Raw genomic sequence first — 27,232 nt, forward strand, 5'->3', positions numbered from 1 at the left:
CTTTTACCACAGTTGCGACATGCATGTCTATAGTGTAGCAAAGAGGCTACCCCATCAGAATTGTGCCGTCCTGTTTTACCCATCAGGCACTGCGTTCAGATTGTCAGTTGTTATTAAATGTTTTGTAGGTGTTTTATGTGTTTATATAATTACTATTTGGTGTGGTGTAATTGTAGTTGTCATTCTGTTGTGTTGTGTAACTTTGGTACTGAAACCCTGATCAACTTTGTTGTTCGAGTAGATGACCCCCATTTATTGTGTCGCAATTCTCTTAAGTGCTTGTCTCTGCGTGAGTTCAATAAAGAAGACTGAAAAGTTACCTTTGTCGTTGCTTCTACGTTCGCCACGCTGGTGTCAGAAGTGGGATCGCAGCCAATACCCACAAATCGAAGATGGCAACGTCAAGAAAAAACTTCGACGTAAAGCTCAATGAAATTTAGGACTTCATTGAACGTCTTGAGAAAGAGCTTTCCCGGGGAAAGAGCACCGACGTTCGGAAGAAGATGTCCCGCGGAGGAAGGGCCGACGGAGCCAACGCCCCCTGTCCTTCAGAACCTGACACGGCCGGCCGGTTCAGCGATTCGGAGGCGGACACTGCCACCGAGAGGTCACGGCCCACTCCAATTTCTACGCCGACCACATGTCCGCCGCCCGCCGTGTCACCGCCGGCCGCCGCCCACCCATTACCAACAGCCGTCATTCCGCCGCCGCCGGCCGCCGCCGTCTCATCGCCGGCCACCGCCGTCTCATCGCCGGTGCCGACCGCCGCCCATCCACTATCAACAGCCGCCATGCCGCCGCCGGCCGCCGCCATTACGTCACCGGTCACCGTCACCACTTCGCTGACCAACGTCACTACAACCCCAAGCATCTTCAAGCTCCCACAGTATGCGGGCATCACGGCCCTAGAGCCATACCTAGCTCACGTGAAACTGGTAGCAAGTCACAACCAGTGGAGCACCCAAGACACTGCTGCTCATGTTGCCCTGGCGCTCGAAGGGAATGCGCTGCAGGTATTGCTCGACCTTATGCCATCAGAACAGCAGGATTACGAGACACTGGCCGCTGCTTTAGAACGACGGTTTGGTCAACGGGTCTCTACTGACAGCATGCGAGACCGACTGGCCCGCCGGCGCCGCCAAGAGGGCGAGACCCTGGGAACCTATGCAGCAGACGTGCACTTCTTTGCACATCGTGGCTACCCCACCTTTGATCCAGCAGCTCGTGACGAGTTAGCCCTGAGTGCCTTCATCCAGGGGCTCATCCCAGAGAGGTTGAAGGAGCACCTCCGCATCACGGCACCTACAGCCTTCAAGACTGCATTGGAAGAGGCAGAGAGGGTGGGGGCTGTGATGGCCCCACACAACCAACCAAGACCCCGAGTGTGTCAGGCTGAGGTCCACGCAGATGAAGGAGACGTCGAAAGATGGGTAGTCTGCCAGCCTCGTCCGTCACCACGCCGAAAGCAACCAGACCGACGCCAACCACCCTTCAGACCTTGGATGCCCCATGATCCATGCTACCTCTGGGGAGAAGTGGGGCACAGGGCCTGTGACTGCCCCTGCCCCTGCACCACGACACCATAGCACTCCCCAGTTGAAAAACTAGAGTGGGGTGGCACCGCGGGGAGACTGCTACTCAGCCAACCGACCATATCCCCCATTAAGAACTTTTCCCAGATCGGCAGAGTGGGCCACGCGCATGGTCTCCATCTTTGTTGCTCCATTGGTGGACACTGCTGCTCGGCCCTTGTGGACACAGGGTCCACCATCTCCATTGTGCGTCCAGGGGTGTTGCCAGAGACAGAGTGGAGGCCCACCACCTGTTAAATAAGAACTGTGACTGGGAAACTAACCATCATGCTGGTGAAGAGAGCACTGCAGGTGCAGGCAGGGAAAGCTGCAGCCATCCACGAGTTTTGGTTGGCTGAAATACAAGACCCTTGCATCATCGGGCTGGACTTGCTGACTCGCTGGGGGGCTCTGGTCGATGTGTCGAATAATGCCATTCACCTCGGCACAGAGACCCTGGCCCTCCGGCGCCATCCAGAGGAAGGTGGGATGTATCCACATCCAGCCAACTCCACCTGTCACCATGCCGCCGCCGCCCCCACCCCCACTGCCAACCGAGGGGATGACGACACTGCCCGGCCCACCAACAATGACGACGACCCTCATTGAGGCTACCATTCCTCAGACACCCTCGCCGGACACTGTTGCCGCCATCCAGGATCTGTATCAGCGGAGCAGTGAAGGGCTGGACCCTCAGCAGAGTCAACAGCTAAAAGACCTGCTCCAACAGTTCGCTGAGATTTTCGCTGCACGCGAAGAGGAGTGCACCCAGACCAACCTGGTGCAGCACACAATCGACACTGGCACAACCCCGCCCATTAGACTGCGACCCTACCGGTTAGCGCTTGCCAAGCGTGAAGCTGCAGAGCGGATGATTCTAGAGATGGCTGCGGCCGGGGTGATAGAGCCATTCAACAGCCCTTGGGCCGCCCCTGCCATCCTGGTCAAAAATAAAGATGACACCAGGAGGTTCTGTGTGGACTTTCTTCTACGTTCGCCACAATATGCTGGGCACTCTTCCTGGTGAGGGAATGGTCCACCGCAACTGAAACACTCGCGTGCGCCTGCATTTCGGGCTGTTGATACCGGTTGCCGGGCTCGCTGCTGGCTCTTCCACTCTTGATGGCGCAATGCTAAAACACCATCCAAACCAGTGTCAGTTTGTTTTTCCATTTCAAGTGCTTGTTGTTCCGACGCTTCATTCCGCCTGGCTATTTCAAGGAGTTCTGTCAGTGTCATTGTGGGATCAGCGAGAGCTTGCCTTCTCAGCTTGTGTGATCTGCAGCTTTGTACGATGTGCCATCTGATTTCTGCATCAGCAGCAGGGAACTCACAGGATGCAGCCAGTGTGCATAGGCGAACGTAGTATTCCCCAACTGTTTCATTTTCGGATTGAGTAGATTGTCTGAATTTGTAAACGTCGACGTCCACATTTTTCTTTGGTGAGAAATAAGTAGCAAGAGCCCGTTTGGCTTTATTAAAATCCTTATCTTCTCCTCTATCAGGAAGTGTGACAAAAATGTCGTATACCTGTTCCCCAGCATAGTGAAGTAACTTGGCACGTTTTCGAGTGTCCTCCTTGATATCCATGGCGCGCTGGACATTTTCAAAACGAGCCACCTGTAGAAGAGCTCAATCAGGAGTCGTGACAACCTTCTCTCTCGGCTACACAACGTGCACCATTTATTCCTTCACCATAACAACAAAAACCCGCGCAGCGGAAGTGTATCACTGTAAACACGAACCGAGAAAACAGCAGCTGTAAACAAACGTTCCTACCTCGTCGCCATTTTAATGTCCACAAATACACGGGACGACTTTGTGAACGAATAACTGGGGCTTTATTTTATCTCTCGTTCTGTCGTTCGTACATCCATATTCTGTGTCCCGCATGCACGTTCGTCCCCCCCCCTACTTCCGTACTCGCCCCAAAACCCCTTGCTTCTCTTAAAGAGGTATTCTCTATTAAAGTCTGAACATCACATTACCCGCTAGTATTTTCTTGTTAAACGGATCATCAGGGGTTTACTGTACCCCCCTCAACCCAATTAAGAGTTCCTGCTGATTGAGCCCGGCTCTTCAGGTGGAGGTGGTTACACGATGCACTAATATTCTGACTGGGCTATTATTCCGATTATTAGTGCAATATTCGGGTCCATGTAAGCCACACAGGGAAGTGGTATCGGTAACTATATTCATATTGGCTCTGTAGTTTACTACCAGAGCAGTCAAATGATGGACCCTTTGCAGGTTTTTTTTTTATTCCGGTAAAATGTGTGTTAGATGTTCAAGTCAAGTCAATTTTATTTGTATAGGCCAATATCACAAATTTGCCTCACTGGGCTTCACATCACTATCATTTTGTCAGTGCAGCTGAATCAAGGCAGAATGTTTTCTTTCCCTATTGGCTGTCAATCAGTTAAAAGTCTTCAAATATTTATTGTATTTTGCATGATGATGCAACCCAGTCTGAGACAAAACATTCATATATTTATATTCATATATAATGTAATTGCATTGCTGTTTCTTCTCTGTTTTTAAAACATACTGTTTATAGGTTATATTGTTTATAGGTTACATTGTTTATAGTATTTTAAACAAACTGTTTATAGGTTACATTGTTTATAGGTTTTTTTTAAATATACTGTTTGTAGGTTACATTGTTTATAGTATTTTAAACATACTGTTTATAGGTTACATTGTTTATAGATTTTCTTAAACATACTGTTTGTAGTTTACAATTGTTTATAGGTTTTTTAAAGCATAGTTTGTAGGTTATATTGTTTATAGTTTTTTTAACATACTGTTTATAGGTTACATTGTTTATAGGTTTTTTTAAACATACTGTTTGTATGTACTGTTGTACTGTTGTGACTCGCAAGCATTAAAAATTAATCAGAATGCAGGAAATTACATGTCTGAAACTGAAAATTTCCTGGGAAAGAAGGGAAAAAGGTAAAGAATGTACAGCTATAAAATAACTTCGTTTTCTGCCTCTGGACCTCCGCATCTTTCTGTCCTGACTGCTGCCCTGCTGGCGTGGTTTTTATTCATCATTCAGCCAGGGCAGAATGGGGTAGTTTTTATTATGCTGGGGTAGTTTTTATTCATCATTCTGCCCTGGCTGCTGCCCTGCTGGGGTAGCCTTGGCTGTTGCCCTGTTGGTGTAGTTTTCTGCCTCCGGACCTGCCTCACCATTCTGCCCTGGCTGTTGCCCTGCTGGGGTAGTTTTTAATTCACCATTCTGCCCTGGCGGTTGCCCTGCTGGGTAGTTTTTATTCATCATTCTGCCCTGGCTGTTGCCCTGCTGGGGTAGTTTTTATTCATCATTCTGCCCTGGCTGTTGCCCTGCTGGGGTAGTTTTTATTCATCATTCTGCCCTGGCTGTTGCCCTGCTGGGGTAGTTTTTATTCATCATTCTGCCCTGGCGGTTGCCCTGCTGGGGTAGTTTTTATTCATCATTCTGCCCTGGCTGTTGCCCTGCTGGGGTAGTTTTTATTCATCATTCTGCCCTGGCTGTTGCCCTGCTGGGGTAGCTTTTATTCATCATTCTGCCCTGGCTGTTGCCCTGCTGGGGTAGTTTTTATTCATCATTCTGCCCTGGCTGTTGCCCTGCTGGGGTAGTTTTTATTCATCATTCTGCCCTGGCTGTTGCTCTGCTGGGGTAGTTTTTATTCAACATTCTGCCCTGGCTGTTGCCCTGCTGGGGTAGTTTTTATTCATCATTCTGCCCTGGCTGTTGCCCTGCTGGGGTAGTTTTTATTAATCACCATTCTGCCCTGGCTGTTGCCCTGCTAGGGTAGTTTTTATTCATCATTCTGCCCTGGCTGTTGCCCTGCTGGGGTAGTTTTTATTCATCATTCTGCCCTGGCTGTTGCTCTGCTGGGGTAGTTTTTATTCAACATTCTGCCCTGGCTGTTGCCCTGCTGGGGTAGTTTTTATTCATCATTCTGCCCTGGCTGTTGCCCTGCTGGGGTAGTTTTTATTAATCACCATTCTGCCCTGGCTGTTGCCCTGCTGGGGTAGTTTTTATTCATCATTCTGCCCTGGCTGTTGCCCTGCTGGGGTAGTTTTTATTCATCATTCTGCCCTGGCTGTTGCCCTGCTGGGGTAGTTTTTATTCATCATTCTGCCCTGGCTGTTGCCCTCCTGGGGTAGTTTTTATTCATCATTCTGCCCTGGCGGTTGCCCTGCTGGGGTAGTTTTTATTCATCATTCTGCCCTGGCTGTTGCCCTGCTGGGGTAGTTTTTATTTAGTCACGTTTGCGGTGGCCATGGTAATTAATAAAAAGGTTGGCTCATAATTTATTTTCTATTTTACACAGAAATGGAGATAAGACCTGACACCATGGAGGTATTTCAGAAGATTATACTGCACACAGAGATGCTGCCAACAGATAAAACACATATGATTGTAAATAACTGCAGTTTTATCCTTCGTTAATTCGCGCATCGGTCAGTTCGTCAGTTAGGACTGAGGGAGGCTTACAATGAGATATTTCTCTGGGTTTGTTTGCAAGGTAAGAGTGAGATGTAACTCCGGTACTTTGACCTGTAGATGGCGGCATTTTAAAAGTCAACAAATCTGTTCCAGTTTTGGAGTCATTTACAAGACCGGCAGATGCTGCTCATAACAGAACATCTACTCTAGGAATTAACCTAGTTATCTATGCTGAAAATATTCCTTTGCCTATTTCACAAAATAGTCTTGATTTCATTTCCATCTCAGCCAAATGCAGACGCAACATAGGATGTAGTGGATTCATGCAAAGAAGTGTTGTTGCACTAAATAGTGTTGAGAATAACAGGCTTGATATTATTTATCCATGTCGTTGACATTATTTTTCTAACTGCTCTCATCACCAGATATCCATATTGATGTGTTATCTGCTGACAAGCAGTCTCAGAAGAATGACCAGTAAAGACATGTCGAAGACAGGAGGACTTCTTTGTTGCAAGGTGAATGTGACTGGTATCACACCAGACTGGTGACTTCTGTGGACGGGCAGTGTGCCTAGTAGCGTGACATCAGCACGAAGCCTCTCATCTCCACTGTGCTCCGTCCCTATGTAAGTAGAAGAGTTTGATGGGAGCTCATTTGTTCTGGACCCTTGCCCCTCAAGGGTCTCTCATTTCTCCAAGGAGCAAGACATTTAACAGCTGGGTGGAGGGGGAGGATCACCCCAACTCCCTGCACCCCCACTAGTTTTTATAACAAACAGCCTTGGACACACCCATGATGCTGCTGGTCCCACTCATGCTGCACACACAACACAGTGCATGGTGTTGGTACGTGTGTGCATGTACACATGAATAAATACACACTTAAACATGTAGGCTACAGCATGCTAGGAGCTCAACATGTTTCCTTCTATCTGGCCTGCTCATTATATGATCACATATAGCATCACAACGACAATTTGATCACATACGGCATCACAACGACAATCTGATCACATACGGCATCACAACGACAATCTGATCACATACAGCATCACAATGACAATCTGATCACATACGTCATCACAACGACAATCTGATCACATACATCATCACAATGACAAACTGATTACATACAGCATCACAATGACAATCTGATCACATACAGCATCACAACGACAATCTGATCACATATAACATCACAATGACAATCTGATCACATACAGCATCACAATGACAATCTGATCACATACGACATCACAATGACAATCTGATCGCATACGTCACCAAAATGACAATCTGATCACATATAGCATCACAATGACAGTCTGATCACACATGATCACAATGACAATCTGATACCATACATCATCACAATGACAACCTGATCACATACATTATCATGATGAGAATCTGATCACATACAGCATCACAACGACAATCTGATCACATACAGCATCACAATGACAATCTGATCACATACAGCATCATGACAATCTGATCACATACAACATCACAATGACAATCTGATCACATACAACATCACAATGACAATCTGATCACATAGTGTCATAATGACAATCTGATTACATACAGTATTACAATGACAGTCTGATAACATACAGCACTACAATGACAATCTGATCACATACAGAATCAGAATGACAATCTGATCACATATATCATCACAATGACAATCTGATCACATATAGCATCACAATGACAATATGATCACATACATCATCACAATGACAATTTGATCACATACAGCATCACAATGACAATCTGATCACATACAGCATCACAATGACAATCTGATCGCATACAGCATCACAATGACAATCTGATCACATACAGCATCACAATGACAATCTGATCACATACAGCAGTCTCCAGTTACTATGTAGGCTATTAAATGTATTTATGTGTGTGCATATATGCCTGCTTTTGTGTGTTGTTTGTGTAGTATTGTAGCATAGCTGGAACCGTGCCCTGCTTATTACCTGACCACCACACAGCATGAACATGACCATCCAGCTGGACATAAGGTGTCCGGAGGTGATTTTACCTTTCAACCTGCTCGCTGTCTGTGTTTCATTACCTGTCTGCCCTGCCCGTGCCTTATTTTTAGTCTGCTTAACTTTACACATTCTCAATTAGGCTAACTTCAAAGTCCCCCTGCACACTGCTCCTGAGGTGAGGCAGGTATTTATATCGTACGACGGGACCGAAGGGCATAAAACATTAATGCACAGTTAGGAAGAATCCAGCTCACGGCTGGCTCACAGAATTATGAATCAACTGGGCACGAACGGATGGACATTTTGAGGCCATACATTCTTTGCCTCCTTCCTCACTATAGAATGACATTCACCACTTGTAGTGGAGATGTACCTGTGTAGGCTATTCTCTCAAGTATCCGATGCGTTAAGTTCAAGCCTTCTTTAATTCTACCTGTCCTACACGACAACCATAAGTGATAAATAAAGCCAACACTATAGCAAAGACTAGGGGGACCGGTGGGTGTGCTCCAATTATAGGGGCATCACATTGCTCAGCTTCCCTACGAAAGTCTACTCTAGGGTGCTCGAAAGTCTACTCTATGGTGTTCGACCGATTGTTGAACCTCAGATCCTGGAGGAACAATGCGGATTCCGTCCTGGCCGTGGAACAACGGACCAACTCTTTACCCTTGTGTAAGTGCTGGGGGGGGCCTGGGAGTTTGACCAGCCAGTCTACATGTGTTGTGTGGACTTGGAGAAGGCTTACGACCATGTACCCCGGGGCACTCTGTGGGGGGTACTGCAGGAGTATGGGGTACCGGGGCAGTTGCAACAAGCTATCCGGTGCTTGTATAACCAAAGTTAGAGCTGTGTTCGCATTCTCGGCACAAAGTCAAACACGTTTTCTGTGGGTGTTGGACTCCGCCAAGGTTGTCCCTTGTCTCCGATTCTGTTTGTGATATTAATGGACAGGATCTCAAGGTGCAGCCAAGGTGAGGAGTGTGTCCATTTTGGGAACCTCAGAATTGCATCTCTGCTCTTCGCAGATGATGTGGTTTTGTTGGCTTCATCAGAACGCGACCTCTAGCGTGCATGGGGGTGGTTTGCAGCTGAGTATGAAATGGCTGGGATGAGAGTCAGCCCCTCCAAGTCTGAGGCCATAGTTCTCTACCGGAAAATGGTGGATTGCTCCCTCTGGGTTGGGAATGAGTTGTTGCCTTAAGTGAAAGACTTTAAGTATCTCAGGGTCTTGTTCAGGAGTGAGGGTAGGATGGAGCAGGAGATTGACAGGCAGATTGGTGCAGCATCAGCAATAATGTGGACGTTGTACCGGACCGTTGTGGTGAAGAAGGAGCTGAGCCAGAAGGCAAAGCTCTCAAATTACCAGTCAATCTTTGTTCCAACCTTCACCTATGGTCACCAGCTTTGGGTAGTGACCAAAAGGGTGAGATCACGGATACAAGCGGCTGAGATGAGTTTCCTCCATAGGGTGCCTGGGCTCAGCCTTACAGATAGGCTGAGGAGCTCGGACATCTCGAGAGAGCTTGGAGTAGAGCCACTGCTCCTTCGCATCGAAAGGAGCCAGTTGAAGGGTCTGATTAGGATACCTCTTGGGCGCCATCTTTTGGAGGTTTATCGGGCACCGCCAACTGGGAGGAGACTCAGGGGTAGACCCAGAACTCGCTGGAGGGACTACATGTCCAATCTGGCCTGGGAACGCCTTGGGATCCCCCAGAAGGAGCTGGAGGGTGTCTCTGGGGAGAGGGACATCTGGAGTGCCCTACTTAGCTTGCTGCAACCCACGACCCGATCCCGGAGAAGCGACTGATGATGAATGAATGAATGAGGATATAGCAAAGTCGAATCACACAACATCAAAACTTCACTGGTGCAACACAACAAAACGGTGGCCCAGTGGTTAGCACTGTTCCTCACAGCAAGAAGGTCCTGGGTTCGAACCCCAGACCGTCCCAGGCCCTTTCTGTGGGGCGTTTGCATTTTCTCCATGTGTCTGCGTGGGTTTTCTCCGGGTACTCCAGTTTCCTCCCACCATAAAAGACATGCATGTTAGGGTGAATACTCCTGCCTGTACCACTGAGCAAGGCAGTGGAAAGAGGAACTGGAGTTGGTCACCGGGTGCTGCAGCTGCCCACTGGTCCTATACGTACAATAGAATGGTTACATGCAGAGAACACATTTTATTATAACCTGCACAAGGACAAAATAAAGTGGGTGGCTTTCTTCAAAAAACAAAAAAACAAAAACATCACCAGCATATCTACATACAGCCACTCAGTACATGGTACAAATAAGATACACACACACACACACACACACACACACACACACACACACACACACACACACACACACGGCTTAGTGAAGACCCAGATGACGCCTCTTAACATGTAGTGTGTGGTGTGCGGGCGGTGCTCGGGCTGAGGTCAGTGATTGGTGTGCAGGTGATTACCATAAGATATTTATGTTATTGATTTAACCTCCTGCAGGCTGTAATGAAACACCTAGGCCAAGCCCTGCCAAGGCTTCCGTCCTCAACACATCACCCCCCCCCATTCAGCTTCATATGACACACCTTTCTCCCCCCAATTAAGCTTCACATGACACACCACTCTCCCCTCCATTCAGCTTCACATGACACACCACTCCCCCCCATTCAGCTGAGCATGAAACACCACTCCCCCCGTTCAGCTTCACATGAACACATCACACCACTCTACCCCCGTTCAGCTTCACATGACACACCACTCTCCCTCGCATTCAGCTTCACATGAACACATCACACTCTTCTCCCCCATTCAGCTTCACTTGAACACATCACACTCTTCTCCCCCATTCAGCTTCACTTGAACACATCACACTCTTCTCCCCCATTCAGCGTCACATGAAAACATCACACTCTTTTCCCCCTCATTGAGCTTCACATGAACACATCACACACTTCTCCCCCATTCAGCTTCACATGAACACATCGCACTCTTCTCCCCCATTCAGCTTCACATGAAAAAATCACACACTTCTCCCCCATTCAGCTTCACTTGAACACATCACACTCTTCTCCCTAATTCAGCTTCACTTGAACACATCACACTCTTCTCCCCCATTCAGCTTCACTTGAACACATCACACTCTTCTCCCCCATTCAGCTTCACATGAACACATGACAATCTTCTCCCCCATTCAGCTTCACTTGAACACATCACACTCTTCTCCCCCATTCAGCTTCACATGAACACATGACAATCTTCTCCCCCATTCAGCTTCACATGAACACATCACAATCTCCTCCCCCATTCAGCGTCACATGAACACATGACAATCTTCTCCCCCATTCAGCTTCACATGAACACATGACAATCTTCTCCCCCATTCAGCTTCACATGAACACATCACAATCTTCTCCCCCATTCAGCTTCACATGAACACATGACAATCTTCTCCCCCATTCAGCTTCACATGAACACATCACAATCTCCTCCCCCATTCAGCGTCACATGAACACATCACACTCTTCTCCCCCATTCAGCTTCAAATGAACACATCACACTGTTCTCCCCCATTCAGCGTTACATGAACACATCAAACTCTTCTCCCCCATTCAGCGTCACATGAACACATCACACTCTTCTCCACCATTCAGCTTCACATGAACACATCACACTCTTCTCCACCATTCAGCTTCACATGAACACATCACACTCTTCTCCCGTATTCAGCATCACATGAACACATCACACTCTTCTCCCCCATTTAGCTTCACATGAACACATCACACCTTTCTCCCCCTCATTGAGCATCACAAAACACATCACTCTTGTCCCCCGTTCAGCTTCACATGAACATATCACACTGTTTTCCCCCTCATGCAGCGTCACATGAACACATCACACTCTTCTCCCCATTCAGCTTCACGTGAAAAAATTACACTCTTCTCCCCCATTCAGCGTCACATGAACACATCACACTCTTCTCTCCCCCATTCAGCGTCACATGAACACATCACACTCTTCTCTCCCCCATTCAGCGTAACATGAAAACATCACACTCTTCTCCCCCATTCAGCGTCACTTGAACACATCACACTCTTCTCTCCCCCATTCAGCATCACATGAACACATCACACTCTTCTCTCCCCCATTCAGCTTCACTTGAACACATCAGTCTTCTACCCCATTCAGCTTCACATGAACACATCACACTATTCTCCCCTATTCAGCGTTACATGAACACATCAAACTCTTCTCCCCCATTCAGCGTCACATGAACACATCACACTCTTCTCCACCATTCAGCTTCACATGAACACATCACACTCTTCTCCCTCATTCAGCGTCACATGAACACATCACACTCTTCTCCCCCATTCAGCTTCACATGAACACATGACAATCTTCTCCCCCATTCAGCTTCACATGAACACATCACAATCTCCTCCCCCATTCAGCGTCACATGAACACATCACACTCTTCTCCCCCATTCAGCTTCAAATGAACACATCACACTCTTCTCCCCCATTCAGCTTCACATGAACACATCACACTCTTCTCCCCCATTCAGCGTCACATGAACACATCACACTCTTCTCCCCCATTCAGCTTCAAATGAACACATCACACTCTTCTCCCCCATTCAGCTTCACATGAACACATCACACTCTTCTCCCCCATTCAGCGTCACATGAACACATTACACTCTTCTCTCCCCCATTCAGCGTAACATGAACACATCACACTCTTCTCCCCCATTCAGCGTCACTTGAACACATCACACTCTTCTCCCCTTTCAGCTTCACATGAACACATAACACTCTTCTCCCCGATTCAGCGTCATATGAACACATCACACTCTTCTTCCCCATTCAGCTTCACATGAACACATAACACTCTTCTCCCCCATTCAGCTTCACATGAACACATAACACTCTTCTCTCCCCCATTCAGCGTAACATGAACACATCACACTCTTCTCCCCCATTCAGCGTCACTTGAACACATCACACTCTTCTTCCCCATTCAGCTTCACATGAACACATCACACTCTTCTCCCCTATTCAGCGTCACATGAACACATCACACTCTTCTCCCTCATTCAGTGTCACAAAACACATCACACTCTTCTCCCTCATTCAGCTTCACATGAACACATCACACTCTTCTCCCCTCATTCAGTGTCACAAAACACATCACACTCTTCTCCCTCATTCAGCTTCACTTGAACACATCACACTCTTCTTCCCCATTCAGCTTCACATGAACACATCACACTCTTCTCCCCCTCATTCAGCGTCACATGAACAAATAACACTCTTCTCCCCTATTGAGCGTCGCATGAACACATCACACTTTTCTCCCCCTCATTCAGCGTCACATGAACACATCACACTTCTCCCTTATTCAGCATCACATGAACACATCACACTCTTCTCTCCCCCATTCAGCTTCACTTGAACACATCAGTCTTCTACCCCATTCAGCGTCACATGAACACATCACACTGTTCTCCCCCATTCAGCTTCACATGAACACATCACACTATTCTCCCCTATTCAGCGTTACATGAACACATCAAACTCTTCTCCCCCATTCAGCGTCACAGGAACACATCACACTCTTCTCCACCATTCAGCTTCACATGAACACATCACACTCTTCTCCACCATTCAGCGTCACATGAACACATCACACTCTTCTCCACCATTCAGCATCACATGAACACATCACACTCTTCTCCACCATTCAGCGTCACATGAACACATCACACTCTTCTCCACCATTCAGCATCACATGAACACATCACACTCTTCTCCCCCATTTAGCTTCACATGAACACATCACACCTTTCTCCCCCTCATTGAGCATCACAAAACACATCACTCTTCTCCCCCATTCAGCTTCATGAACACATCACACTCTTCTCCCCCTCATTCAGCTTCACTTGAACACATCACACTCTTCTCCCCCTCATTCAGCGTCACATGAACAAATCACACTCTTCTCCCCTATTGAGCGTCGCATGAACACATCCACTTTTCTCCCCCTCATTCAGCGTCACATGAACACATCACACTCTTCTCTCTCATTCAGCCTCCCATGAACACATCACACTCTTCTCCCCCATTCAGCGTCACATGAACACATCACACTCTTCTCCCCCATTCAGCCTCACATGAACACATCACACTCTTCTCCCTCATTCAGTTTCACATGAACACATCACACTGTTCTCCCCCTCATTCAGCGTCACATGAACACATCACTCTCTTCTCCCCCATTCAGCTTCACATGAACACATCACAATCTCCTCCCCCATTCAGCGTCACATGAACACATCACACTCTTCTCCCCCATTCAACTTCACATGAACACATCACACTCTTCTCCCCCATTCAGCGTCACGTGAACACATTACACTCTTCTCCCCCATTCAGCTTCACATGAACACATCATACTCTTCTCCCCATTCAGCTTCACATGAACAAATAACACTCTTCTCCCCCATTCCGCGTCACATGAACACATCACACTCTTCTCTCCCCCATTCAGCGTAACATGTACACATCACACTCTTCTCCCCCATTCAGCGTCACATGAACACATCACACTCTTCTCCCCCATTAAGGTTCACATGAACACATCACACTCTTCGAACACATCACACTCTTCTCCCCTATTCAGTGTCACATGAACACATCACCCTCTTCCCCCCCATTAAGGTTCACATGAGCACATCACCCTCTTCTCCCCCATTCAGCTTCACATGAACACATCACACCCTTCTCCCCTCATTCAGCATCACAAAACACATCACACTCTTCTCCCCCATTCAGCATCATATGAACACATCACACTCTTCTCCCCCTCATTCAGCTTCACATGAACAAATCACACTTTTCTCCCCCTCATTCAGCGTCACATGAACACATCACACTCTTCTCCCCCATTCAGCCTCATATGAACACATCACACTCTTCTCCCTCATTCAGCTTCACATGAACAAATCACACTTTTCTCCCCCTCATTCAGCGTCACATGAACACATCACACACTTCTCCCTCATTCAGCTTCACATGAACACATCACACTCTTCTCCCCCATTCAGCTTCACATGAACACATCACACTCTTCTCCCCCATTCAGCGTCACATGAACACATCAAACTCTTCTCTCCCCCATTCAGCTTCACATGAACACATTACACTCGTCTCCCCTTTCAACGTCACTTGAACACATCACACTCTTCTCCCCCATTCAGCTTCACATGAACACATCAGACTCTTCTCCCCCATTCAGCGTTACATGAACACATCACACTCTTCTCCCCCATTCAGCGTCACATGAACACATCACACTCTTCTCACTCATTCAGTTTCACATGAACACATCACACTCTTCTCCCCCTCATTCAGCGTCACATGAACACATCACACTCTTCTCCCCCATTCAGCTTCACATGAACACATGACAATCTTCTCCCCCATTCAGCTTCACATGAACACATCACAATCTCCTCCCCCATTCAGCGTCACATGAACACATCACACTCTTCTCCCCCATTCAGCTTCAAATGAACACATCACACTCTTCTCCCCCATTCAGCTTCACATGAACACATCACACTCTTCTCCCCCATTCAGCGTCACATGAACACATTACACTCTTCTCTCCCCCATTCAGCGTAACATGAACACATCACACTCTTCTCCCCCATTCAGCGTCACTTGAACACATCACACTCTTCTCCCCCATTCAGCTTCACATGAACACATCACACTCTTCTCCCCTTTCAGCTTCACATGAACACATAACACTCTTCTCCCCCATTCAGCGTCACATGAACACATCACACTCTTCTCTCCCCCATTCAGCGTAACATGTACACATCACACTCTTCGAACACATCACACTCTTCTCCCCTATTCAGCGTCACATGAACACATCACACTCTTCTCCCCTATTCAGTGTCACATGAACACATCACCCTCTTCTCCCCCATTCAGCATAAACATGAACACATCACCCTCTTCTCCCCCTCATTCAGCATAAACATGAACACATCACCCTCTTCTCCCCCTCATTCAGCATCACAAAACACATCACACTCTTCTCCCCCATTCAGCGTCATATGAACACATCACACTCTTCTCCCCCTCATTCAGCTTCACTTGAACACATCACACTCTTCTCCCTCTTTCAGCTTCACATGAACAAATCACACTCTTCTCCCCTATTGAGCGTCGCATGAACACATCACACTTTTCTCCCCCTCATTCAGCGTCACATGAACACATCACACACGTCTCCCTCATTCAGCTTCACATGAACATATCACACTCTTCTCCCTCACACATGAACACATCACACTCTTCTCCCCCATTCAGCATCACATGAACACATCACACTCTTCTCTCCCCCATTCAGCTTCACTTGAACACATCAGTCTTCTACCCCATTCAGCGTCACATGAACACATCACACTGTTCTCCCCCATTCAGCTTCACATGAACACATCACACTATTCTCCCCTATTCAGCGTTACATGAACACATCAAACTCTTCTCCCCCATTCAGCGTCACATGAACACATCACACTCTTCTCCACCATTCAGCTTCACATGAACACATCACACTCTTCTCCCTCATTCAGCTTCACATGAACACATCACACTCTTCTCCCGTATTCAGCATCACATGAACACATCACACTCTTCTCCCCAATTTAGCTTCACATGAACACATCACACCTTTCTCCCCCTCATTGAGCATCACAAAACACATCACTCTTGTCCCCCATTCAGCTTCACATGAACATATCACACTGTTCTCCCCCTCATGCAGCATCACATGAACACATCACACTCTTCTCCCCCATTCAGCTTCACATGAACACATCACACTCTTCTCCCCCATTCAGCTTCACATGAACACATCACACCCTTCTCCCCCTCATTCAGCGTCACATGAACAAATCACACTCTTCTCCCCTATTGAGCGTCGCATGAACACATCCACCTTTCTCCCCCTCATTCAGCGTCACATGAACACATCACACACTTCTCCCTCATTCAGCTTCACATGAACATATCACACTCTTCTCCCTCACACATGAACATATCACACTCTTCTCTCCCCCATTCAGCGTAACATGTACACATCACACTCTTCTCCCCCATTCAGCGTCACTTGAACACATCACACTCTTCTCCCCCATTCAGCTTCACATGAACACATAACACTCTTCTCACTCATTCAGTTCACATGAACACATCACAATCTCCTCCCCCATTCAGCGTCACATGAACACATCACACTCTTCTCCCCCATTCAGCTTCACATGAACACATCACACTCTTCTCCCCCATTCAGCGTCACATGAACACATTACACTCTTCTCTCCCCCATTCAGCGTAACATTAACACATCACACTCTTCTCCCCCATTCAGCGTCACTTGAACACATCACACTCTTCTCCCCCATTCAGCTTCACATGAACACATCACACTCTTCTCCCCTTTCAGCTTCACATGAACACATAACACTCTTCTCCCCCATTCAGCGTCACATGAACACATCACACTCTTCTCTCCCCCATTCAGCGTAACATGTACACATCACACTCTTCGAACACATCACACTCTTCTCCCCTATTCAGCGTCACATGAACACATCACACTCTTCTCCCCTCATTCAGTGTCACATGAACACATCACCCTCTTCTCCCCCATTAAGGTTCACATGAGCAAATCACCCTCTTCTCCCCCATTCAGCTTCACATGAACACATCACACTCTTCTCCCCCATTCAGCATGACATGAACACATCACACTCTTCTCTCCCCCATTCAGCTTCACTTGAACACATCAGTCTTCTACCCCATTCAGCGTCACATGAACACATCACACTGTTCTCCCCCATTCAGCTTCACATGAACACATCACACTCTTCTCCCCCATTCAGCGTCATATGAACACATCACACTCTTCTCCCCCATTCAGCGTCATATGAACACATCACACTCTTCTCCCTCATTCAGCGTCACATGAACACATCACACTCTTCTCCCCCTCATTCAGCTTCACTTGAACACATCACACTCTTCTCCCTCATTCAGCTTCACATGAACACATCACACTCTTCTCCCCCTCATTCAGCGTCACATGAACAAATCACACTCTTCTCCCTTATTGAGCGTCGCATGAACACATCACACTTTTCTCCCCCTCATTCAGCGTCACATGAACACATCACACTCTTCTCCCCCATTCAGCTTCACATGAACACATCACACTCTTCTCCCCATTCAGCTTCACATGAACACATAACACTCTTCTCCCCATTCAGCTTCACATGAACACATCACACTCTTCGAACACATCACACTCTTCTCCCCTATTCAGCGTCACATGAACACATCACACTCTTCTCCCCTCATTCAGTGTCACATGAACACATCACCCTCTTCCCCCCCATTAAGGTTCACATGAGCACATCACCCTCTTCTCCCCCATTCAGCTTCACATGAACACATCACACCCTTCTCCCCCATTCAGCATCACAAAACACATCACACTCTTCTCCCCCATTCAGCATCATATGAACACATCACACTCTTTTCCCCCTCATTCAGCTTCACTTGAACTCATCACACTGTTCTCCCTCATTCAGCTTCACATGAACAAATCACACTTTTCTCCCCCTCATTCAGCGTCACATGAACACATCACACTCTTCTCCCCCATTCAGCTTCACATGAACACATCACACTCTTCTCGCCCATTCAGCGTCACATGAACACATCAAACTCTTCTCTCCCCCATTCAGCTTCACATGAACACATCACACTCGTCTCCCCTTTCAACGTCACTTGAACACATCACACTCTTCTCCCCCATTCAGCTTCACATGAACACATCAGACTCTTCTCCCCCATTCAGCGTTACATGAACACATCACACTCTTCTCCCCCATTCAGCGTCACATGAACACATCACACTCTTCTCACTCATTCAGTTTCACATGAACACATCACACTCTTCTCCCCCTCATTCAGCGTCACATGAACACATCACACTCTTCTCCCCCATTCAGCTTCACATGAACACATGACAATCTTCTCCCCCATTCAGCTTCACATGAACACATCACAATCTCCTCCCCCATTCAGCGTCACATGAACACATCACACTCTTCTCCCCCATTCAGCTTCAAATGAACACATCACACTCTTCTCCCCCATTCAGCTTCACATGAACACATCACACTCTTCTCCCCCATTCAGCGTCACATGAACACATTACACTCTTCTCTCCCCCATTCAGCGTAACATGAACACATCACACTCTTCTCCCCCATTCAGCGTCACTTGAACACATCACACTCTTCTCCCCCATTCAGCTTCACATGAACACATCACACTCTTCTCCCCTTTCAGCTTCACATGAACACATAACACTCTTCTCCCCCATTCAGCGTCACATGAACACATCACACTCTTCTCTCCCCCATTCAGCGTAACATGTACACATCACACTCTTCGAACACATCACACTCTTCTCCCCTATTCAGCGTCACATGAACACATCACACTCTTCTCCCCTCATTCAGTGTCACATGAACACATCACCCTCTTCTCCCCCATTAAGGTTCACATGAGCAAATCACCCTCTTCTCCCCCATTCAGCTTCACATGAACACATCACACCCTTCTCCCCCTCATTCAGCATCACAAAACACATCACACTCTTCTCCCCCATTCAGCGTCATAGGAACACATCACACTCTTCTCCCCCTCATTCAGCTTCACTTGAACACATCACACTCTTCTCCCTCATTCAGCTTCACATGAACAAATCACACTCTTCTCCCCTATTGAGCGTCGCATGAACACATCACACTTTTCTCCCCCTCATTCAGAGTCACATGAACACATCACACACTTCTCCCTCATTCAGCTTCACATGAACATATCACACTCTTCTCCCTCACACATGAACACATCACACTCTTCTCCCCCATTCAGCATGACATGAACACATCACACTCTTCTCTCCCCCATTCAGCTTCACTTGAACACATCAGTCTTCTACCCCATTAAGGTTCACATGAACACATCACACTGTTCTCCCCCATTCAGCTTCACATGAACACATCACACTATTCTCCCCTATTCAGCGTTACATGAACACATCAAACTCTTCTCCCCCATTCAGCGTCACATGAACACATCACACTCTTCTCCACCATTCAGCTTCACATGAACACATCACACTCTTCTCCCTCATTCAGCTTCACATGAACACATCACACTCTTCTCCCGTATTCAGCATCACATGAACACATCACACTCTTCTCCCCAATTTAGCTTCACATGAACACATCACACCTTTCTCCCCCTCATTGAGCATCACAAAACACATCACTCTTGTCACCCATTCAGCTTCACATGAACATATCACACTGTTCTCCCCCTCATGCAGCATCACATGAACACATCACACTCTTCTCCCCCATTCAGCTTCACATGAACACATCACACTCTTCTCCCCCATTCAGCTTCACATGAACACATCACACTCTTCTCCCCTATTGAGCGTCGCATGAACACATCCACTTTTCTCCCCCTCATTCAGCGTCACATGAACACATCACACACTTCTCCCTCATTCAGCTTCACATGAACATATCACACTCTTCTCCCTCACACATGAACATATCACACTCTTCTCTCCCCCATTCAGCTTCACATGAACACATCACACTCTTCTCCCCATTCAGCTTCACATGAACACATAACACTCTTCTCCCCATTCAGCTTCACATGAACACATAACACTCTTCTCCCCCATTCAGCGTCACATGAACACATCACACTCTTCTCTCCCCCATTCAGCGTAACATGTACACATCACACTCTTCTCCCCCATTCAGCGTCACTTGAACACATCACACTCTTCTTCCCCATTCAGCTTCACATGAAAACATCACACTCTTCGAACACATCACACTCTTCTCCCCTATTCAGCATCACATGAACACATCACACTCTTCTCCCATCATTCAGTGTCACATGAACACATCACCCTCTTCTCCCCCATTAAGGTTCACATGAGCAAATCACCCTCTTCTCCCCCATTCAGCTTCACATGAACACATCACACCCTTCTCCCCCTCATTCAGCATCACAAAACACATCACAGTCTTCTCCCCCATTCAGCATCATATGAACACATCACACTCTTCTCCCCCTCATTCAGCTTCACTTGAACACATCACACACTTCTCCCTCATTCAGCTTCACATGAACATATCACACTCTTCTCCCTCACACATGAACACATCACACTCTTCTCCCCCATTCAGCGTCACATGAACAGAGCAGACTCTTCTCTCCCCCATTCAGCTTCACTTGAACACATCAGTCTTCTACCCCATTCAGCGTCACATGAACACATCACACTGTTCTCCCCCATTAAGGTTCACATGAGCAAATCACCCTCTTCTCCCCCATTCAGCTTCACATGAACACATCACACCCTTCTCCCCCTCATTCAGCATCACAAAACACATCACACTCTTCTCCCCCATTCAGCGTCATATGAACACATCACACCCTTCTCCCCCTCATTCAGCATCACAAAACACATCACACTCTTCTCCCCCATTAAGCGTCATATGAACACATCACACCCTTCTCCCCCTCATTCAGTGTCACATGAACAAATCACACTCTTCTCCCCTATTGAGCGTCGCATGAACACATCCACTTTTCTCCCCCTCATTCAGCGTCACATGAACACATCACACACTTCTCCCTCATTCAGCTTCACATGAACATATCACACTCTTCTCTCCCCCATTCAGCTTCACATGAACACATCACACTCTTCTCCCCCATTCAGCTTCACATGAACATATCACACTCTTCTCTCCCCCATTCAGCTTCACATGAACACATCACACTCTTCTCCCCCATTCAGCTTCACATGAACACATCACACTCTTCTCCCTCACACATGAACACATCACACTCTTCTCCCCCATTCAGCGTCACATGAACACATCACACTCTTCTCTCCCCCATTCAGCTTCACATGAACACATCACACTCTTCTCCCCTTTCAACGTCACTTGAACACATCACACTCTTCTCTCTCTTTCAGCCTCCCATGAACACATCAGACTCTTCTCCCCCATTCAGCGTCACATGAACACATCACACTCTTCTCCCCCATTCAGCCTCACATGAACACATCACACACTTCTCCCTCATTCAGTTTCACATGAACACATCACACTGTTCTCCCCCTCATTCAGCGTCACATGAAAACATCACACTCTTCGAACACATCACACTCTTCTCCCCTATTCAGCATCACATGAACACATCACACTCTTCTCCCATCATTCAGTGTCACATGAACACATCACCCTCTTCTCCCCCATTAAGGTTCACATGAGCAAATCACCCTCTTCTCCCCCATTCAGCTTCACATGAACACATCACACCCTTCTCCCCCTCATTCAGCATCACAAAACACATCACAGTCTTCTCCCCCATTCAGCATCATATGAACACATCACACTCTTCTCCCCCTCATTCAGCTTCACTTGAACACATCACACTCTTCTCCCTCATTCAGCTTCACATGAACAAATCACACTCTTCTCCCCTATTGAGTGTCGCATGAACACATCACACACTTCTCCCTCATTCAGCTTCACATGAACATATCACACTCTTCTCTCCCATTAAGGTTCACATGAGCAAATCACCCTCTTCTCCCCCATTCAGCGTCATATGAACACATCACACCCTTCTCCCCCTCATTCAGCATCACAAAACACATCACACTCTTCTCCCTCATTCAGTGTCACATGAACAAATCACACTCTTCTCCCCTATTGAGCGTCGCATGAACACATCCACTTTTCTCCCCCTCATTCAGCGTCACATGAACACATCACACACTTCTCCCTCATTCAGCTTCACATGAACATATCACACTCTTCTCTCCCCCATTCAGCTTCACATGAACACATCACACTCTTCTCCCCCATTCAGCTTCACATGAACATATCACACTCTTCTCTCCCCCATTCAGCTTCACATGAACACATCACACTCTTCTCCCCCATTCAGCTTCACATGAACACATCACACTCTTCTCCCTCACACATGAACACATCACACTCTTCTCCCCCATTCAGCGTCACATGAACACATCACACTCTTCTCTCCCCCATTCAGCTTCACATGAACACATCACACTCTTCTCCCCTTTCAACGTCACTTGAACACATCACACTCTTCTCTCTCTTTCAGCCTCCCATGAACACATCAGACTCTTCTCCCCCATTCAGCGTCACATGAACACATCACACTCTTCTCCCCCATTCAGCCTCACATGAACACATCACACACTTCTCCCTCATTCAGTTTCACATGAACACATCACACTGTTCTCCCCCTCATTCAGCGTCACATGAACACATCACACTCTTCCCCCCCATTCAGCTTCACATGAACACATCACAATCTCCTCCCCCATTCAGCGTCACATGAACACATCACACTCTTCTCCCCCATTCAGCTTCAAATGAACACATCACACTCTTCTCCCCCATTCAACTTCACATGAACACATCACACTCTTCTCCCCCATTCAGCGTCACATGAACACATTACACTCTTCTCTCCCCCATTCAGCGTAACATGAACACATCACACTCTTCTCCCCCATTCAGCGTCACTTGAACACATCACACTCTTCTCCCCCATTCAGCTTCACATGAACACATCACACTCTTCTCCCCATTCAGCTTCACATGAACAAATAACACTCTTCTCCCCCATTCCGCGTCACATGAACACATCACACTCTTCTCTCCCCCATTCAGCGTAACATGTACACATCACACTCTTCTCCCCCATTCAGCGTCACTTGAACACATCACACTCTTCTCCCCCATTCAGCTTCACATGAACACATCACACTCTTCTCCCCATTCAGCTTCACATGAACACATAACACTCTTCTCCCCATTCAGCTTCACATGAACACATCACACTCTTCGAACACATCACACTCTTCTCCCCTATTCAGCGTCACATGAACACGTCACACTCTTCTCCCCTCATTCAGTGTCACATGAACACATCACCCTCTTCCCCCCCATTAAGGTTCACATGAGCAAATCACCCTCTTCTCCCCCATTCAGCTTCACATGAACACATCACACCCTTCTCCCCTCATTCAGCATCACAAAACACATCACACTCTTCTCCCCCATTCAGCATCATATGAACACATCACACTCTTCTCCCCCTCATTCAGCTTCACTTGAACTCATCACACTATTCTCCCCTATTCAGCGTTACATGAACACATCAAACTCTTCTCCCCCATTCAGCGTCACATGAACACATCACACTCTTCTCCACCATTCAGCTTCACATGAACACATCACACTCTTCTCCCTCATTCAGCTTCACATGAACACATCACACTCTTCTCCCGTATTCAGCATCACATGAACACATCACACTCTTCTCCCCAATTTAGCTTCACATGAACACATCACACCTTTCTCCCCCTCATTGAGCATCACAAAACACATCACTCTTGTCACCCATTCAGCTTCACATGAACATATCACACTGTTCTCCCCCTCATGCAGCATCACATGAACACATCACACTCTTCTCCCCCATTCAGCTTCACATGAACACATCACACTCTTCTCCCCCATTCAGCTTCACATGAACACATCACACCCTTCTCCCCCTCATTCAGCGTCACATGAACAAATCACACTCTTCTCCCCTATTGAGCGTCGCATGAACACATCCACTTTTCTCCCCCTCATTCAGCGTCACATGAACACATCACACACTTCTCCCTCATTCAGCTTCACATGAACATATCACACTCTTCTCCCTCACACATGAACATATCACACTCTTCTCTCCCCCATTCAGCTTCACATGAACACATCACACTCTTCTCCCCATTCAGCTTCACATGAACACATAACACTCTTCTCCCCATTCAGCTTCACATGAACACATAACACTCTTCTCCCCCATTCAGCGTCACATGAACACATCACACTCTTCTCTCCCCCATTCAGCGTAACATGTACACATCACACTCTTCTCCCCCATTCAGCGTCACTTGAACACATCACACTCTTCTTCCCCATTCAGCTTCACATGAAAACATCACACTCTTCGAACACATCACACTCTTCTCCCCTATTCAGCATCACATGAACACATCACACTCTTCTCCCATCATTCAGTGTCACATGAACACATCAACCTCTTCTCCCCCATTAAGGTTCACATGAGCAAATCACCCTCTTCTCCCCCATTCAGCTTCACATGAACACATCACACCCTTCTCCCCCTCATTCAGCATCACAAAACACATCACAGTCTTCTCCCCCATTCAGCATCATATGAACACATCACACTCTTCTCCCCCTCATTCAGCTTCACTTGAACACATCACACACTTCTCCCTCATTCAGCTTCACATGAACAGAGCAGACTCTTCTCTCCCCCATTCAGCTTCACTTGAACACATCAGTCTTCTACCCCATTCAGCGTCACATGAACACATCACACTGTTCTCCCCCATTAAGGTTCACATGAGCAAATCACCCTCTTCTCCCCCATTCAGCTTCACATGAACACATCACACCCTTCTCCCCCTCATTCAGCATCACAAAACACATCACACTCTTCTCCCCCATTCAGCGTCATATGAACACATCACACCCTTCTCCCCCTCATTCAGCATCACAAAACACATCACACTCTTCTCCCCCATTCAGCGTCATATGAACACATCACACCCTTCTCCCCCTCATTCAGTGTCACATGAACAAATCACACTCTTCTCCCCTATTGAGCGTCGCATGAACACATCCACTTTTCTCCCCCTCATTCAGCGTCACATGAACACATCACACACTTCTCCCTCATTCAGCTTCACATGAACATATCACACTCTTCTCTCCCCCATTCAGCTTCACATGAACACATCACACTCTTCTCCCCCATTCAGCTTCACATGAACATATCACACTCTTCTCTCCCCCATTCAGCTTCACATGAACACATCACACTCTTCTCCCCCATTCAGCTTCACATGAACACATCACACTCTTCTCCCTCACACATGAACACATCACACTCTTCTCCCCCATTCAGCGTCACATGAACACATCACACTCTTCTCTCCCCCATTCAGCTTCACATGAACACATCACACTCTTCTCCCCTTTCAACGTCACTTGAACACATCACACTCTTCTCTCTCTTTCAGCCTCCCATGAACACATCAGACTCTTCTCCCCCATTCAGCGTCACATGAACACATCACACTCTTCTCCCCCATTCAGCCTCACATGAACACATCACACACTTCTCCCTCATTCAGTTTCACATGAACACATCACACTGTTCTCCCCCTCATTCAGCGTCACATGAAAACATCACACTCTTCGAACACATCACACTCTTCTCCCCTATTCAGCATCACATGAACACATCACACTCTTCTCCCATCATTCAGTGTCACATGAACACATCACCCTCTTCTCCCCCATTAAGGTTCACATGAGCAAATCACCCTCTTCTCCCCCATTCAGCTTCACATGAACACATCACACCCTTCTCCCCCTCATTCAGCATCACAAAACACATCACAGTCTTCTCCCCCATTCAGCATCATATGAACACATCACACTCTTCTCCCCCTCATTCAGCTTCACTTGAACACATCACACTCTTCTCCCTCATTCAGCTTCACATGAACAAATCACACTCTTCTCCCCTATTGAGTGTCGCATGAACACATCACACACTTCTCCCTCATTCAGCTTCACATGAACATATCACACTCTTCTCCCTCACACATGAACACATCACACTCTTCTCCCCCATTCAGCGTCACATGAACAGAGCACACTCTTCTCTCCCCCATTCAGCTTCACTTGAACACATCAGTCTTCTACCCCATTCAGCGTCACATGAACACATCACACTGTTCTCCCCCATTAAGGTTCACATGAGCAAATCACCCTCTTCTCCCCCATTCAGCTTCACATGAACACATCACACCCTTCTCCCCCTCATTCAGCATCACAAAACACATCACACTCTTCTCCCCCATTCAGCGTCATATGAACACATC

Source organism: Lampris incognitus, chromosome 3 (assembly GCF_029633865.1).
Source record: "Lampris incognitus isolate fLamInc1 chromosome 3, fLamInc1.hap2, whole genome shotgun sequence".
Taxonomy (NCBI): Eukaryota; Metazoa; Chordata; class Actinopteri; order Lampriformes; family Lampridae; genus Lampris; species Lampris incognitus.